Raw genomic sequence first — 11,238 nt, forward strand, 5'->3', positions numbered from 1 at the left:
GAGGCACATCTCTTGTAGATGTGCCCACAGTATGCTAGAGAGGTAGTATGGTCTAATGCAGAAGATAGAGTCAAAAGATTGTCTTTTTTCTACCACTGACCTACTTTGAGATCTTCACCAATCATTTCCTTACCCTTTTGCCTTCCACCTTTTGTCTGCCTCATCTATTTAGAGCTTCTGCTGACCTTTTTACTCTGTGTCTATATAGCACCTGGCACAGTGGAGCCCAGAGCTCAGCTGGGAGACACTAGTACTTCAGTAAGCAAAAGAATATTGTTACAAATGATATAATAAAAGAGCCTCTAATCTTCTGTCCCTGTCCAAGGTCCTTTTTTGGTTGCATGGGGCTGGAGTCCATTAATGATCAGGAATGTTTGTCTCTGTCATTTCCTCTCATTTCATAAGGTTCAGTTTTTTCCTTGTACCATATAGTGTAAAAACAATACAGTAATGAAAATAATGTTGAAATGTGTACTGGTTCATGAAGTGATAGTATTTCATTTAAGTGTTTTAACTAAAATAATTTTAAAAAATAACATTAAAAAATGCCTGGATGCTCACCTTGCTGGGGTCATCTGACTCCAGCAGTCTTTCCTGCCCAAGCCCAGGGGCCTGTACCTGATGATCTTGAGAGGTCTCTTTCAGACCCTAACATCTATGAAACTATTTTTTCCCAAAATGCTGTAAAGATAATGCATGAATTATTGTCACACTGAATCATTTAGACTCTCCTGAGAAGAAAGACTATACTAAATGGCAGTTTAATAAAGGTGGGCCAACACAAAAGTAAAGTATAGGTAACTTTTGATTACGTACAATTTCTGGTGATAGGTACAAAGGAGATAAGAGAATAGAAAGCTTGTACTCAAAGGTGACCCTGCAAACTGAGGAGCCAAGTTATGATCTGAGTTAAGGAGATGGATAATCAAAGGAGAATAAAGTACTACTGTAACAGCCAGACGGAAGTTTTCCATCTTTGACTCATTTGGTAATTGGGAACTGTAGTGTTGTTCACAAAGATATGGGTAGAGAGACAGGATTTTAAAAAGACAAAGAGAATCTGCTGAAACCACCTGTATCTGCTTAAGATCTTCTAAGAGTTGAACTAAAATCAGGGAGTGAACTGTTACCTAAAGAATTTGACTTTATAATGTGGATCTTTGCAAGTGTCTCATTAAATATTCATGTTTACATGGTAAAGTTCTTCTGAGGTTGAAACAATGCATGCAATAAGACAAAAGTATATTCTCATAATTATATTGGTTTCCTGTATTTTTGGAGTCACTAAAAAATCTTGTTTTGCTGTTCAGCACGATTGTTACTAATAGCTGTTTGAAAATGCCAGTTATAGTTAAATAAAATTGTTACTTTAAAAATATCTCACAACTCAGAAACATTTCATAGCTACAACTCTGTACCATGCATCATTTAAAACAAAATTTTGTTCTAGTCCTTTTTTGGATTACTGTGCTAAGCCAAAATTTGGGTGGGGGGAAAAAAAAAGAACCAAAACTCCACATAGGAGTGATTCTCCTAGCTCCCTATGTGTTAATGCCAACAAGTTTGTATACTTTCATATATATCTCTCATATTGATCTTTTTCTAACAAGATTGTGAAAATTTATAGCTTTAAATGTAAGTGCCTGAGGTTCAAACAGAATAATAAATGTAATGTTTTAAAATATAGGCTGTGATTTTTACAGTAAAGAAGAAAGTATTCTAGTTACAAAGAATACAAATAACTATACTGAAGCTTTTTTAAATTTGTATTTACAATATTAGGTTTAAATTGAATGGTTTTGGAAGGCCATAATTCATATCATTGTATATATTTAGTTAGTGACAAATAATTCCAGGAGATTGAAAATATATCTTTTTCAAATGCCTCATTTCTACATTCTACTTTAATGTGGCTATATAGACTAGGTTATAAAAATGTTTACAAAATATATTTCAAATAGATTGTGTTTAACTAAAATACCACCTCCCAAGCTGGCCTTCTCTGGACCAATATAAAATCTTACAGATCCTCTTAAGTTAAATTAAGACTTGCAGAGAGAGAGAGAGAGCACACGCAAACAAACAAATGGGATTACCATGGTTTATACTACCATTAAATCTGGCCACCAAACTTAGATTAGCAACGGGAATCAAGGACAACAAGAAGTCCTTCTTTAGGTACACAGGGAACAGGAGGAAAACAAATTGGAGTATGGGGACATTACTCAACAAATCAGGAGAGCTGATTACGGGCACCCAGGAGAAAGCTGAGCTCCTGAATGATTACTTCACCTTGGTCTTTCACCAGACCAAGGGGAAAAACATACCAGGTAGAGTATAGGATGAGCACAGTAGGAATAATCACCTTCCTACTATTGCCGTAGAATTGGTTTATGAGCAATTAATAAAATTAGACATATACAAGTCAGGAAGAGTAGATGATCTTCATCTGAGAGTTCCACAATGACTTCTAGCTGAAGTCATTGTGGAACCCCTGGCAAAACTTTTCCACAACTCCTGGTGCTCTGGAGAAGTTCTTGAGGACTGGAAGAGGGCCAATGTTGTGGCCATCCACAAGAAGGGCAAGAGGGAGGACCTGGGTAACTATAGGCCAATCAGCCTAACTTCCATCCTACAGGAAATCCTAGGAAAGTTCATCAAGGAGTCTATATGTGACAAGCTTGCAGAAGGTAAAATTCTGAATGACAGCCAGCATGGCTTCATCGTGGTCTTGCCTTAACAACCTCATCTCCTTCTATGATCAGCTAACTCACCACCTGGACATGAGAAAGTAGGTTGACATAGTATACCTGGTATCCCAAAATGTCCTCATGATAAAATTGGAGGATTGTGGGCTTAACTCTGAGACAGTCAAGTGGGTGAGAAACTGGCTGCAGGATAGGACTCAGAGAGTTGTAGGGAAAGGATCTGTGTCCTCCTGGTGAAAAGTGGGCAGCACTGTCGTGCAGGGGTGAGTGCTCAGTCCAATACTTTTCAACATCTTTATTAATGATTTGGATGTGTGGGTGAAGAGTTCACTGTCCAAGTTCACAGACGACACTAAGTTATGGGGAAGCATGGTCATGCTTGAAGATAAGCTACAGTTACAGGCGGACCTAGACAGGCTAGCAAGTTGCGCAGATCAAAACCTGATGAAGTTCAAAGTTAAGAAATGGTAAAGTGCTCCATGTTGGGATGAGCAATGTCAAACACACCTACAGGCTTGGTGGTACCAAAATGACTAGCACCTTGAATGAAAAGGACCTGGGTGTAATAATAGACCACAGTATGAATATGAGCTAGCAGTGCGATGCTGTAGCCAGCAAGGCAAATAATACTCTGGCTTTCATCAATTGATGCAAAGCCAAGGAGGTGATTTTTCCATTCTACTCAGCACTGGTGAGACCGTGGCTGGAGTACTGCATCTAGTTCTAGGCACCACACTTCAGCAAGGATGTGGACAAACTTGAGAGAGTCCAAAGAAGAGCTTGTATGATCTGCTTCAAAAGCCACGCCATACAAGGAAAGGCTGAGGGATCTGGGACTCTTCAGCCTAAGCAAAAGAAGACTGAGAGGGGACCTGGTAGCAACTTACCGGTACACTAGGTGAGTAAATCAAGGGCTTGGTAAGCAACTGCTCACCAGGATACCCAAGGGGAGAATCAGTAGTAATGGCCACAAACTCCTGGAAGATTGGGCTCAACATTAGGAAAAACTTCTTCACTGTCAGGGTGTCCAGACTGTGGATAAGCTCCCTCTAGAAGTGGTACAATCACCTACCCTGGAAACCTTCAAGAGGACACTAGACAGTCACCTTGCTGGTGTCACCTGACCCCGTTATCTTTCCTGCTTGGTGCAGGGGTTGGACACAATGATCTTCCAAGCTCCCTTCTGGCCTTACCATCTATGAATCCATGAATCCTATTGTATGCTATTTCTTAGCATGGTTTAATAAGCCATTTTGCTTACATAACTTTGGCATCATCAACCTTTACTGCCCATCACAGAAGAAAATAACTTTTATCAAATTTATATAAAGATTTCAGATAAATCATCACTAACTTGATTTATTTCACTGACAATATTGATTTGTTTCTCCTAATTTTTGTTATGGAAAATAAAATGCAAATTTTAGTCATGAGCTATAGATATTTTTGTACAGTACTCAGACTGGTGCTTTGATAGTGGGTTGAAAGGTTACCACAGCAGAGTAGGTAGTGCAGAAATAATATGAAGTCAATGATCAAGAGTTTCAGTGGGTGCATAACTGCAAATCTCTGTATTTGTCTTTGGCAAAGAAATTCCACATCCCTGTAGTGATTTAGGAACTTGTAAACCATTTCCAAAAGAGGCTTATGACTATGTTTACAAAAGAATGTAAATAACTGTAGCCCTCACCAGCATGCTAGGCCAGGTGGTATACTGGATTCTGGATCCCCAGGGTGCCAATAGCCCTTGGAACACCCTCAGGCAAGACTGCTAGCTGAGGTGTCCCATGGAGAGGTGTGTCCTTTACCTTTACTGCCCAAGAATTTACTTTATGTCCAATAAACAAATGGGTTTCTTTATTACACACAACTATATACAGAAAAGGAATGATTAGACAATATCAATAATTAATAATAAAATGAACAATTTTAATAGAATTTACAGGTGCAACAATAGATGAGTTATTCCACCACACTGGGTGGTCCCACTTGCATCAGACAGCCTCAATGATTACATTCACCTTGTTATAACACTTTAAAACAGTTCCCCCCCTCCCCAATAACCCAGGTTGATTTTCCTCTGGTGGTCACACTCCACTTCCCATAACAATAAATGGCAACACTGCTTTAACTATGATCCATCACTAGGTGGCAGAGACGAGGCTGTTGCTGCTCAGGGAAGGTGGACTCTTTGCTCTTTCTTGGTAACTCAGTAAAAACCCCCAAGTCTCTGATCAGCCACTACAGGTAATAGGCTTCTTTTCTTTAGTTTCCTTCTGAAAAAATATGCCTCCTGCAAACTGTAGGGGGTAAGCATCCCCTCACACACCCATGCAGATTTGGGATTCTCACAGCCCGCTCCCTCTTTGGCTGTCTCTGTCCCACAGCACCACCTCCACATGCAGACAGGGGATTCCTTCTTCAGGTGTCTGTTCCTGCAGTTCAAGCCTTTCCAGCCCAAATAAAGGACTTCCCTCTGCAGGTCCCTGATCAGGCAGCTTCTCCTAGCTAGCTTACTAACCCCTCCCCACTCTTTCCCTGCATACCTGGATCCCTGATTGCATAGCACCGACCTGGGTATGGATTCAGCTTCTCCTGAGATGACTCAGGCTCTCCTCTGCCCTGAAGTCTTCTCCCCAGCAAGCCTCAGCTCCATTCCCTTTGCCTGAGGGGGAAGGAGGGGTTGAGTTTCTGCCCCTCTCTCCAAACTGGTGTAGTTCTCCTGCAGCTTCTCTCCCACTGCTTTTCCCTCCTTCAGCTTTAATGGCTCCATAGTAGCCAGTCAGAGCCAGAAGTTTGCAACGTGGGCTCTGGTTACAGTTCAAGTCCCCCAGTAAAAAACATGCATTGTGCACAACATACCCTCTGTCTGGAAAAGCTATTGCACCCTCTGTAAACTGTTTGCCTCCTTTCTTGCAAAGTTCTTAGGCACAGCTCACCCACTCAGCTTGCAGCAAAGCAAGCCTTTGCAGCTGTTACACAACTGAAGATATAATTGTCTAACTAGTTGGCTTACAAAGGTGAAAATCAATTGGAGTGAAGTAGCTAATCTTAGACCTTTTTTTTAATTCCTACTATGGGTGTACCTGTATCAATTGGAAACAAAAATTGCTTAAAAATGTTAACAAGTGTTGCAGATCTGGTCCCTAGGAATCTAAGATTCATTGAAAGACAGAAGTCCTTATGGTCCCATGTCACTTCTGACCTAATGTATTACCCTTAATCAGGATGCATGTGTGCATTGAGTTTTAAATCAGGAACTTTTAGAGAATTGTCTTATGGTGGGGGTGAGTTGCCTGTTCTCCAGTGAGAAAAGATGAATTTTCTACAAAATAAATGGTTCTGAAGCAGAGCTGCAGTTAGCCTAAATATTTCTGAAGGATGTGACCATTTCTGAAGGATGTGACCATCTCTCCTTAAAATGATGTCTCATTGTCTGTCCAGAATGGAGCGCATAAGCTATTGCAAATCCACAGGGAGAAAAGGTCAGATAATAAAGGAATAAAAGCAAGGATAAACTTGTATCATTGTAAAAGGAAGATGTTACATAAATTACTTCAGCCCCAGGGCAGTGGCTTGCTTACACTATAGCAGTTGTTACTGTCTCAAATCATTTTAGCTAGTGCCATACATTGTGTTAAAAATATGAGATTAGATTTACAAAGTTCTGTATATTAACCCTTGGAATGCTAAGTATATTTTTTCATGATAGGGCTGACTGTGCGTTTTACAATAGAGGTGTCACTGCAGTACTCCTAAAAACACAATGTCAGCAAGGAGACCCTGACTAGGCTTCAGGAGAAAAATTGCTACAGCCTTTTTTCAGCGTATACTTATTCTCTACTTACATGTGTGGCTAGTAAACTCTGCAGCATATGAAAGATTTACACCCCCCCCCCCCCAAAAAAAAACCCCTCCCTCCTCACAAACCCACAGCTCTACCTATTTGCTTTCTGTTTATTCCTTAAGGCAATTAGTTTGGCAATTAGCACCTGTATTCTTCTCAGCACCAAGAGCTAAGATCCCGGTAGGGTATTAATCAGTTGGTGGGGTATCCTTGCTCCACCAAATCCACTGTAATTACACAGCTATCTATGTACTACTTGAGTGCTTGAAGGATAAATAGGATCTGGTCCCTTTGTGTCTAATATATTTATTCAATAATTTTAACAGCTTTTAAAAATAAAGGTCCACAAAAATTCACCATCTGAATTATATATATATTCCTTTTTACTTGCTGTGAAAAAGTATCTGCTCATGTTGTATTACTTCTTCCTATATGTGAAACAAATTAATTGACTTCAAATATCAAGTTTCATTTATAAAGTTATAGGAATACATTAATATACAAATTTTCTTATTCAAACAAATAGGGCATATAAATATTTAATACACTGTATACATCTTGCATTCTTTGTAGAACTCATCCATTACGATAGATGCATGTACTCACAGGAAAGTATTTATTTTTTCCCGAAATGTAGATGTTTAAGTTGCATAATTATGGTCATAAGAATAATACACATAAAATGAATAATTTATTAGATTGTTAGGTTTAGAAATTAGAAGAAAAGAGAATCCAAGTAGCTTTACACACTTTTTGGTTTTGAATCATAAATGGTCAAAATATATTCACTCACTGAAAGAAAATCTGAAGATTTCTGTCCCGAAGCAATTGTAGATCTTGCAATAAATAATGTATGTGGCATATTGTTTCTTGTTTTTATTAAATATTTGCATTTTGTTGTAGTTCAAACTGTCCATATTGATTATGAAATTCTTAGTTAAATTTGGTTACACTTGGCACTTCAAGACTTTCCTGTTAGGTCAAAGAATAAAAGACTGTTTTCTCTTAGAAATATATTATATGAAACAGCCAATTTTACATGTAATGTTAGCTGATGGGAAGAATAATCTGAAAAGTAATAATAATATGAGCAGATTTTCATTTTCCCAACATTTGCAAAGTGGCAGCTTGGTCCTGGATGATATGTGACTAAGGTATATTCCTGGGATATTTACAGTACTAGAACACAATTAAAAAATGGCTATAAAAATATTTCAAAGATAGCTCACAAAATCTGTTACCTGCAGATGAACACATTTCATACCATGTCTGTCTGATATCTACTAGGGGTTTGCAAAACGGGCCATATTCAATTCCGATTCGGATTCAGCCCAAATTGGGGACAGTGATTCAATTCATTGATTCAGATCACTGTCACAATTCAATTCAGCTGAAACTGAATCTGAAGACTCGATGCTGATTTGGAGAATCAGTGATTTGGCCATACACACAACTTTAAGTGTATTTTCTACATACCTCCAGGTACCAGATATGCTCATGAATGCTGCAATGGTTGGGTAAATGAAGCACCCCCTGTCTTGGTGGTTGGCTGTGGGGGGCCCTTGGGTTCCCCGCCCAGACCCAAGAGGCACCAGTCACTGGGCTGGAGGGGGGGAACAGGGGGACCCCCAGGCATGCTCCCTTGTGGACCCAGAAGTGGACTGGAAGTGCTTCTGGTCTACTTCCAGGTCTGCTGCTGAGCATGTTGTCCCATCCCATCATCTCCTATGCTCCTGTGGAATGCTCCATCTGCCCCACCATCTCAGAATTCACAAGCTGCCTGGTACCTTGAGGTATGTAAAAAAAACATTTAAAGCTGTGTCTATATCTGAATCATCAAATCTTTCCAAATTTCTCTGAATCAATTTGGAGGATTCTGACTCAATTCAGAAAGATTAAAGGGTCTCCTGATTTGATCTGGATTCAGAGATTCAGCCACCAAATGGGGCCGAATCTCTGCCAAATCAAATCAGTGACCAAAGCTTTGCATAGCCCTATCTATTCATCAGACCCACCAGTTTATAGGTTTGAGCTTTTTTACCTCCTGCTCATTACAGTGATAAATATTTATTTCAATAAGAAATACATATTCTGGTCAAATTCTACTTCCTCCCTAGGGTCCTTAAAATTCACCATCACCACCACTCAGCACTCCTTCCTTATAGTTTCTTGTACACTTTGAGCAATTCTATATAGGTTATGGGGATGAGGAGGATTGGTGCTTTAATTATAGAGAGTCTAAGAACTGCTCTAATTAAAGCACCATAGCATCTCTTGTATCAGTGTCCCCATGCTTAAAAATGGTGGTGGGGAAGTTTTAACTAAAGCTCATTCAATGATGTACTCTGCATGAACTCTGCTATGATTTTTAACTGTAGGAATGCTGATACAGAAGATGCAGGAGGTTGCAGACTTGATTAACTGAGTCTACTCTGACATGCTGGAATTCCAGTGTATTGGAACAGCCTCTGTGCTCATGTATAGGTGCCTTTTATTCATGCGCTTTTAATAATGTGCATTTAATTAGACTAATGTGCCTTTTTCTAGTACCTCACAATGGAGGTGCTAAATTTAACACACATTACCCAAAAGTGCATTAATGAACATGTAGCTAGCTGTACCAACTGTATCTATCTACTGATCTTGTCAGTGATGTATATCAAAGTCTATGAGTTCTTTCTGTTGGAAAATGGAAAAAGAATACATGATCATAGAGTTCAGTTCAGGTATTTCACTATTTTCTTCTACTTGAGGCCAAAAAAATCATATTTTTCAAACAATTGAAACCATGGAACTTTGATCTATGCTTTATCTTTTCTTCTTCCATTTCAGGTAGACATTGTCTCTTAAGAAAATGTCTGATACCAATGAACCCATGATAGAAACTGAGGCAAACAGCTGTAGTATGATAATCCTAATGCAAATCAGATTAAAGAAGAAAGCTACAAAGCATAATTAAATATAGAAACCATTCCAAGGGTAAATGAAACACAAAGTAATGACCAAAAACAAGATTTTAGCAAGTGCTGTATATATTTTATGAGTATTTATAATATTTTCTGTTGCCACCTTTGTTATCATGTTGGAAATGTCATGATATTTAATGATTGTTTTAAATCTCCAGTTTTCAGAATCATGGTTAATTTAGCATATAAGTTTTTATTTTTTTAAATGTAGGGCTGTGAAGAAAATTATGGAAGTATGGCAGGCAACATACATGCCTAAAAATAAAACGAATCATTTTATAAAAAGAAGAAAAAAACACCTGTGATCAAGCTGATATTACAATTTTAGGGGGTCATGAATTTTAAAAAACCGGGGTTGACTATACAGAACAATCTATTTTAAAGGTAATGAAATCCCATTCATTAAAACAATAAATTAGACTGAAAGGAATAATTTCCCCAATGTATAGTTTCCCACAGATGGTTAGATGTGTAATTGGGCTTCTTTGATGGACTTAATATAAGCTACCGCTGTCTGTAAAATACAAAGCTTGACTGACATGATTGGGTTTTAACAAATTCTGTGTCTTACACTGGATTAAGTTTCTACATTTCTTCATAAAAGGATTAAAAATGTCTGCATGTTAATCAGATGATTGGAGAATTGATATTAGTGGTAATGCAGAGATTATTGCATCTAAAAATATTTCCTTCAAATCTCCCAGGCACCAAGACCACATGTTTATTACAACCAAAGAAGAATATAGCAAGAGGATAAGTATTGAAAAATCAAGTTAGGGTATTAGGTTCCCCATTTAAAGGCTGCCCATTTAAACTGGTATATATTCATTATGGTACAGTTTTTAATTATATGATCACATATTACCTTTTCTGTCGTTGCCAGGGGTAGGGGTAATGCATTTACCAAAATATAACAAGGCTAGGACTATATGTGTTAGAAATGCTTTCAGTCGGAACTTTTGAAAGAGAGGTGAGAACCTGGTATGTGTTTCATCTACTAATCCCATAAGAATGAAAGCAAGTTCAAGGTAGGATTTTGATTATACTGCTCAGAGATGGGCGGTACTAAGTGTCTTAGGGTGTTGTTGAATTGAAAGCTTTGAAAACAGTCCAAGAGCCCTAGGCTGAGCCTCAATGGAGGGCCTGAGTCTCCACCTGAAACCCCTTCTCCCCACTGAACTGGGGAGATCTTGCCACTGGACAATGGAGGCAAACTCAAATATCATCCTCAAATGTAAATTAGCAAATGGATTAGAGATAGGAGCTAGATATAGGATTCTAAGCCTTCTCAAGCTCCTTAAAGCATAGTGTGGGGCTGTGATCTTGTGTTGGCTACTCCCAATTCCAGGGGAGAGGAGACAGGTAGATTTAAAACGAGAGCAGAACTCTGTATATTGGTCAATTAGTGTAACTTGTTCTATGCAAAAGCATTCTTTGACCTATGCCAAATTCCAGTCCCTGCTTCACTGTGGATTTACCAGTATGTCTAAACAGATTATACAGCCAATTGGTTAGGTTGGGTAGGTTTGATAGATTGCTTAAAACAGAAAAATACTTCTTGGTCAAATGCTTCTTGTTTCAATCTTTTTTTTAACACCACTCACATGGGTGTTATTTCAAAACCTTGGTAGGAAGATATTTATAGGTAGGACAGAGGGATCAGGATATAAGACATGATCACAGTGCAATGCTCCCAATTATCCAAGGGTGGGTTTTT

The sequence above is a fragment of the Crocodylus siamensis genome, chromosome 1, assembly GCF_052110815.1.
Source record: "Crocodylus siamensis isolate JL-2025a chromosome 1, ASM5211081v1, whole genome shotgun sequence".
In the NCBI taxonomy this organism is placed as follows: Eukaryota; Metazoa; Chordata; order Crocodylia; family Crocodylidae; genus Crocodylus; species Crocodylus siamensis.